Source organism: Macrobrachium rosenbergii, chromosome 7, assembly GCF_040412425.1.
Source record: "Macrobrachium rosenbergii isolate ZJJX-2024 chromosome 7, ASM4041242v1, whole genome shotgun sequence".
Lineage (NCBI taxonomy): Eukaryota > Metazoa > Arthropoda > Malacostraca > Decapoda > Palaemonidae > Macrobrachium > Macrobrachium rosenbergii.
Genome location: NC_089747.1, coordinates 40,863,816 through 40,872,289, shown reverse-complemented (window position 1 = coordinate 40,872,289; position 8,474 = coordinate 40,863,816). Strand labels below are relative to the sequence as shown.

General features: G+C 39.5%; 1 protein-coding gene across 1 annotated transcript in view; it reads left to right on the top strand.

The window, feature by feature from the left end:
* Positions 1-8,474, top strand: part of LOC136840408 (KH domain-containing, RNA-binding, signal transduction-associated protein 2-like) — an 85,144-nt gene that overhangs the window by 29,389 nt on the left and 47,281 nt on the right. The window lies entirely within an intron of this gene.

Here is an 8,474-nt window from a genome sequence, read left to right as displayed (position 1 = left end):
TCTCTCTCTTCTCTCTCTTTTGCCTACAGTTATATATGATGTTGAGTCCCTACTTTGGTCATTTATTCAGAACTAAATTTCTCTCTCTCTCTCTCTCTCTCTCTGTCTCTCTCTCTTCCCTTCAGTTATATCGGCTGAGTCCTTACCACGCTCTCTTCTCCAGAACTAAATTTCTCTCTCTCTCTCTCTCTCTCTCTCTCTCTCTCTCTCTCTCTCTCTCTCTCTCTCTCTCTCCCTTTACTTCTACACAAGTGTTTCCCCCCTCTGTCTCACTTAACGACTTTTCATTTTTGTTGTTGTAAAAAATAAAACTAACTTAAAACCTAGCCGTAACTACCTTGGCTGTTGTAGCGGACAGTCCAAAGTGCCATTGTGCCTGCATCAATCTTTTGCCGCCAACAGCATATACTGTAGATATATATATGTGTGTGTGTGTGTGGTATATAAAATTTATATATGTATGTATAGAAATATATATATATATATATATATATATATATATATATATATATATATATATATATATATATATATATATATATATATATATATATATACGAGACGATAAAATATAAATACAAACACGGATGAAAAGGTAAAAAAAAAACTAAACCAATAAACCTGAAACCCAAGAAATAAAAAGAGAATAAAACCTGACCAAGAGAGAGCAATGCATTCCACTCCCACGACACAGACAACAACAATAAAAAAAAAACAACCCAATAACAACAACACCATGTTGCTTTATCTTTTCCTGGACAGAAAACAACAACGATGACGCAACAAAAAAAAAAAAGTAACTTTGACACTGAGCTTTTATTAAACCAAAGGGAACAACAGCAACAGTAACATGTAAATTAAAAAGCAACATCCGGTGTTCCTTAATGCTGTTGGTGTTGTGACGCCAGTCTTAGTAGATATAATTAATCAGTCAATCCTTAATTCTGTTGTGCAAAGGAAGAGTGTGATAACAAAAATTAAATTGATTAAATAAAGTAGAGTCAATTTTTTTTTCGACTGACTGACTGGCGGACTTGTGACTTGACTAACTGGCTGGCTGACTGACTCACTGACTGGCTGACTGACTCGCTGACTGGCTGATTAACTGACTGATGAGTAATAGACTGACTGACTGGCTTACTAGCTGACTGACTGGCTGATTGACTGACTGATTGACTGGCTGACTGGCTGACTGACTGACTGACTGACTGGTTGGTTAACTGACTGACTAACTAATAGACTGGCTGACTAGCTGACTGACAGGCTGACTAGCTGACTGACTGGCTGATTCACTGACTGACCAGCTGATTGACTGACTGTCTGGCTGGCTGACTGATTGGCTGATTAACTGACTGACTGACTAATGGATTGGCTGGCTGACTTACTGACTGACTGGATTTTCAGGCCACACTGCCTCACTCACTAACGGTCATATTTTGTTAGTGATTTCAACCCCCCCCCCAAAAAAAATAAATAAATAAAAGTAAAAATTAAAAAACAAAATGGAAACAGATCGTCCACTAAACAAAACATGACAACTAAAGATCAGTAAAAAAACAAGTAAAAAATGCTCCGAAGCAATCAGGTTTTCTGTACAGCGTATAATGCTGTATGAAATTCTCAGCCAAGGCCCATGAAACTCTCAACCGCGTCCCATGAAACTTTCAGCCACGGCCCGGTGGTTGCCTGTGTTGTTGGCACCTATAGTGGTGCCAGAAGCACGATTATGGCTAACTTTAACCTTACAATAAAAAAGAACTACTGAGGGTGGAGAGCTGCAATTTGGTATGTGTGATGATTGGAGGGTGGATGATCAACATACCAATTTGCAGCCCTCTAGCCTCAGTAGTTTTTAAGATCGGAGGGGGACAGAAAAAATGTTGACGGACAGACAGAGAAAAAGATCTCTCAATAGTTTTCTTTTGCAGAAAACTAAAAATGCAACAAACACACACACAAAAAAACGTTCGATGTCCTTTGAGCAATGCAACAAAACAAAACTAAAAAAAAAAAAAACACGAAACTAACCAAAAATAAAAATTTTTTTAAGAGAGATAAAATCCTCCCCCGTCACTGCAGAACACGACCAAACATCAGAAGTTGAGGATTAAGACAAAACAAGCAGTTGATATATTTCAAAATGGTCAGAGAAAGAGCGAAACAGGATAATCGCTCTCTGCCGCTGCAGAAAAATATATAATCCGTAAAACAGAGAAACTTCCAGAGGAGATTTGGCCCTCTTTTATGGCCGAATTATAATTTCATGAGAGATACCGAATGACCTCAATAAAAGGGAAAACCGAGCAGCAGGAGGAAGAGGAGGAGAGAGAGAGAGAGAGAGAGAGAGAGAGAGAGAGAGAGAGAGAGAGAGAGAGAGAGTTTAGCTCTGAATAAGTGATCATAGTAGGGACTTAACAGATGTAACTGTAGGCAAAAGAGAGAGAGAGAGAGAGAGAGAGAGAGAGAGAGAGAGAGAGAGAGAGAGAGAGAGAGTTTAGCTCTGAATAAGTGATCATAGTAGGGACTTAACAGATGCAACTGTAGGCAAGAGAGAGAGAGAGAGAGAGAGAGAGAGAGAGAGAGAGAGAGAGAGAGAGAGAGAGAGAGAGTTTAGCTCTGAATAAGTGATCATAGTAGGGACTTAACAGATGCAACTGTAGGCAAGAGAGAGAGAGAGAGAGAGAGAGAGAGAGAGAGAGAGAGAGAGAGAGAGTTTAGCTCTGAATAAGTGATCATAGTAGGGACTTAACAGATGCAACTGTAGGCAAGAGAGAGAGAGAGAGAGAGAGAGAGAGAGAGAGAGAGAGAGAGAGAGAGAGAGAGAGAGAGTTTAGCTCTGAATAAGTGATCATAGTAGGGACTTAACAGATGCAACTGTAGGCAAGAGAGAGAGAGAGAGAGAGAGAGAGAGAGAGAGAGAGAGAGAGAGAGAGAGAGAGAGAGAGTTTAGCTCTGAATAAGTGATCATAGTAGGGACTTAACAGATGCAACTGTAGGCAAGAAGAGAGAGAGAGAGAGAGAGAGAGAGAGAGAGAGAGAGAGAGAGAGAGAGAGAGAGAGAGAGTTTAGCTCTGAATAAGTGATCATAGTAGGGACTTAACAGATGCAACTGTAGGCAAGAGAGAGAGAGAGAGAGAGAGAGAGAGAGAGAGAGAGAGAGAGAGAGAGAGAGAGAGAGAGAGTTTAGCTCTGAATAAGTGATCATAGTAGGGACTTAACAGATGCAACTGTAGGCAAGAGAGTTTAGCTCTGAATAAGTGATCATAGTAGGGACTTAACAGATGCAACTGTAGCAAGAGAGAGAGAGAGAGAGAGAGAGAGAGAGAGAGAGAGGAGCTCTGAAGAGAAGTAATCATAGTAAGGGACTTAGGGACTTAACAGATGCAACTGTAGGCAAGAGAGAGAGAGAGAGAGAGAGAGAGAGAGAGAGAGAGAGAGTTTAGCTCTGAATAAGTGATCATAGTAGGGACTTAACAGATGCAACTGTAGGCAAGAGAGAGAGAGAGAGAGAGAGAGAGAGAGACAACAGATTGAAAAGTTTAGCTCTGAATAAATCATAGTAGGGACTTAACAGATGCAACTGTAGGCAAGAGAGAGAGAGAGAGAGAGAGAGAGAGAGAGAGAGAGAGAGAGAGTTTAGCTCTGAATAAGTGATCATAGTAGGGACTTAACAGATGCAACTGTAGGCAAGAGAGAGAGAGAGAGAGAGAGAGAGAGAGAGAGAGAGAGAGTTTAGCTCTGAATAAGTGATCATAGTAGGGACTTAACAGATGTAACTGTAGGCAAAAGAGAGAGAGAGAGAGAGAGGGAGAGGTGGGGGTGGAGAGAATCTAATGTAACTAAATAATCAATACAGAGAATCGGCTAAAAGATAAAAAAAAAAGACATCACAACAGTTGAAAAAGCGAATTATCTCGATTGCCTTCTATTTTCGATGTTTGTATTGTAAGTAGAGGCTAAAATTGTGCCTTCAGTAATCTTCACAAATTCCCAAAGTCATTTATTAACCAGTTCTTTCCTCCGTTCGTGACTTTTTCTCTTGATTTTTGGGGAACACTTAGAGCCATAAACTTATGGTTGCGTATTGCCTTTCGTCTATAATTTATGAGAACTTACAACAGGATGAACACTGCCAGGTAGTAACTCTGTGTATTGAAGAGTTGCCAATAGTAACTCTGTGTATTGAAGAATTGCCAATAGTAACTGTGTATTGAAGAGTTGCCAATAGTAACTGTGTATTGAAGAGTTGCCAATAGTAACTGTGTATTGAAGAGTTGCCAATAGTGACTCTGTGTATTGAAGAGTTGCCAGTAGTAACTCTGTGTATTGAAGAGTTGCCACTAGTAACTCTGTGCACTGAAGAGTTGCCAATAGTAACTCTTTGTATTGAAGAGTTGCCAGTAGTAACTCTGTGTATTGAAGAGTTGCCAGTAGTAACTCTGTGTATGGAAGAGTTGCCAATAGTAACTCTGTGTATTGAGGAGTTGCCAGTAGTAACTCTGTGTATTGAAGAGTTGCCAGTAGTAACTCTGTGTATTAAAGAGTTGCCAGTAGTAGCTCTGTGTATTGAAGAGTTGCCAATAGTAACTCTGTGTATTGAGGAGTTGCCAGTAGTAACTCTGTGTATTGAAGAGCTGCCAGTAGTAACTCTGTGTATTGAAGAGTTGCCAGTAGTAACTCTGTGTACTGAAGAGTTGCCAATAGTAACTCTGTGTATTGAAGAGTTGCCAGATAATAACTCTGTGCATTGAAGAGTTTCCAGATAGTAACTATTTGCATTGAAGATTTACCAGATAGTTTAATTTTCAGGCTGTGAACAGGCCAGATCTGACCTTGTTATAAAGGGTTGGTAGACATACAGTTTGGCGTTCGTGATCTCTGAAGAAACAGAGGTCTTTTAGCGACATGATGTTATTTGCACATAAACCGGATAATGACTAGACTTCTAAGTATTCAAAAGGCTGACACAAGCTTTATGGTAAAATAAATAAGGCCTGACACGACAGACTTAAAAGGGTCCCTTTGTTTTATAACTTGAAATTTGTCGTATATGAAAGGAGGCTATGATGTGGGTGATGGAAATGAATTGCATTTATGCAAGCATGCAAAGATATTATTATGCTGTTAGGTCGGCGAGTGGGTGACTTATAGTGATTATTTTTTATGGGTTGTTGGGGGGAAATTGTTAATGTCCACGCATTGTATATATAAAAAAAGATTTACCAGAATTACAAAAGACCTGGGGAATCTTTTTCGAGGGTAATAAGCCAAAGTGAGATTTCAGACTTCGGAACCAACGAAAGTAAGGACTCCCTTTGGTGGGGTAGTGCTTTCAGTGCGCCTCGTGCTCCGCGCTCTAGGCATTACTTAAGTTCTTTGCCGCGTTCCTTCCTAAGGCCCCTAACTGCTATAACCCCTTTCATTCCTTTTACTGCGCCTCCATTCATATTCTCTTTCTTCCATCTGACTTTCCACCTTCTCTAACAGTTGTTTCATAGCGCAACTGCAAAAGGTTTTCCTCCTGTTACACCTTTCAACCCTTTCAGTCTCATTTCCATTTCAGCGCTGAATGACCTCATTGGTCCCAGCGCTTGGCCTTTGGCCTAAATTCTGTATTCTGTTTTATGATTCCGATGGGCAGGTGGAGTGTGGGAGAGGCATCCTAATATCCTTATATACCCCAAGTATGAGAAAGTGAGACACAGAAGTAGGGAGAAAATTCCAAAGCCTGGCAGGATAAAGAAGTAGATATAATTTGTGCTTGTGATTGTGAAAGCATTTGGTGTCAGTTTTTGTAATTGTATTTATTATGTTTGTGTGTGTGTGTGTATATATATATATATATATATATATATATATATATATATATATATATATATGTGTGTGTATATGTATAATATATATGTATATATATATAATATATATATATATATATATATATTTATATTGAAATGAACACACAGGAACTTGTTTCTTATAAATATATTTCTGATTCACTTCCGGACCATATATATGTATATATATATATATATATACACATATACACACACACACACACACACATATATATATATATATATATATATATATATATATATATATATATATATATATATATATATATATATATATATATACACACACACATACACATATAAATTGCCACCAAGAAACACAGATACCTCGCATCCGGTCGACTATCTATCTATCTATTGACCTGAAAGTCAGTCAGCGGTGATTAGAGGAACCACTTGTAGTTGTGACTCTGCATATTCATGATTTCATTGTTGCAATCGCAAGGTGGCTGTTTGCAAGAGCTCCATTGCGCGTAACTTGCAGAAGATGTCTTTGGCGAATGACTCGTTATTGTTTTGGGGAGGGCGGATGCCGAATGGTGCCTTGCATGCAGTGCTATAGAACAGTCTTGCAGTATTGCAATATTGGCAACAAAGCTTGATTTCCTTGGGGACGGATTCGTTTCGGTAAACGAGGAAGATGATTATTTATTTTATATTTTCTTCGTGAGCTGTGATGGTGCGGGAATTTGCTGTTCTGTTTGTGGATGGTATAGATCATTTTCTCTCTCTCTCTCTCTCTCTCTCTCTCTCTCATTTCCTTCTCCGCAAATGTTTTCACCTCTGTCTCACTTAACAACTCTCTCTCTCTCTCTCTCTCTCTCTCTCTCTCTCTCTCTCTCTCTTTTGCCTACAGTTATATATGATGTTGAGTCCCTACTTTGGTCATTTATTCAGAACTAAATTTCTCTCTCTCTCTCTCTCTCTCTCTCTCTCTCTCTCTCTCTCTCTCTCTCTCTCTCTCTCTCTCTCTCTCGAATACTTAGAATCAAGTCACCCGATCTTTTCTTAGTGGATTTGATTCTCTTACTCTCTCTGAAAGAACTAATATTTTATTTAATTAATTTCGATTCTCTCTCTCTCTCTCTCTCTCTCTCTCTCTCTCTCTCTCTCTCTCTCTCTCTGATGGTTTATTAAGATTTCTATGCATTTCACGATGGAAGAATTTCCCAGTGAAAACACAAGACCAATAATTAATCAGATCAGTCGCAGTTTTTTCCTTTTCATATCAACTTAGAGTAACATTATGATGGAGTCTTCATTACCTGTGTTTATGAATGGAAATACTTTTTTTTTATGCAAAATACAGTTTATTATTAGTTTAGTATTTGCAGAAAATAAATTACCTACAGATAAGTGCATGACATTAACTCTGTCACCTACTTGTACACCAAACCAGTCACTTCCTGAGCATACTTTCTTTATTAAGTGACAAGTCTTCCATTTCCCACCCACCCCCCTCCCTTCACTTACACTAACCATTCAGCCTCCTGTCAAACACCTGTCTGATCACCTCGCCACCTCTTTTTCATTCAAACCAGTCACTCTCATAGCAAAGAACTCTGCCACCTACTTGTACACCAAACCAGTCACTTTCTTAGCTAAGAACCCTGCCACCTACTTGTACACCAAACCAGTCACTTCCTTAGCAAACTTTCTTTATTAATGGACAAGTCTTCCATTTTCCCACCTCATTTACATTAATCACTCAGCCTTCTGTCAAGCATCTGTCTAACCACCTGCCCTCACCACCACTCTTCCAGATCAAACCAGTCACTCGCTTAGCAAAGAACTCTGCCACCTACTTTTAGACCAAACCATACTCTCCCTTACCATTCTTTCTTTATTATATACTTGACAATTCTTCCATTTTCCCACCTTATTTACACTAATCACTCAGCCTCCTGTCAAACATCTGTCTAACCACCTGTCCTAACCACAAATTTTCCAGATCAAACCAGTCATTTCCATAGGAAAAAACTCTGCCACCTACTTGTACACCAAATGGTCACTTTCTTAGTCTCTTTGTACACCAAACCAGTTTCAGCTAAGAACTCTGCCGCCACTTTACATCAAACCAGTCACTTTCTTAGCTAAGAACTCTGCCACTTCCTTGAACACCAAACCAGTGACTTTCTTAGCCAAGAACTCTGCCACTTACCTGTACACCAAGCTGGTCACTTTCTTAGCTGATAGCTCTGCCACCTGCTAATACACCAGACCAATCACTTTCTTAGCAAAGAACTCTGCCACCTTCTTGTACATCAAACCAGTTACTTTCTTAGCTAAGAACTCTGCTACTTCCTTGCACACCAAACCAGTCACTTTCTTAGCAAAGAACTCTGCCACCTACTTGTACACCAAACCAGTCACTTTCTTAGCTAAGAACACTGCCACCTACCTGTACACCAAACTAATCACTCTCTCAGCTAAGAACTCTGCCACCTACTTGTACACCAAACCAGTCACTTTCTTAGCTAAGAACACTGCCACCTACCTGTACACCAAACTAATCCTCTCAGCTAAGAACTCTGCCACCTACTTATAACCAAACCAGCCTTACGCTGTCAACCACCCACCTGTCAAACACCTGTCGCCGTCTAACCACCTGTCCTTTCC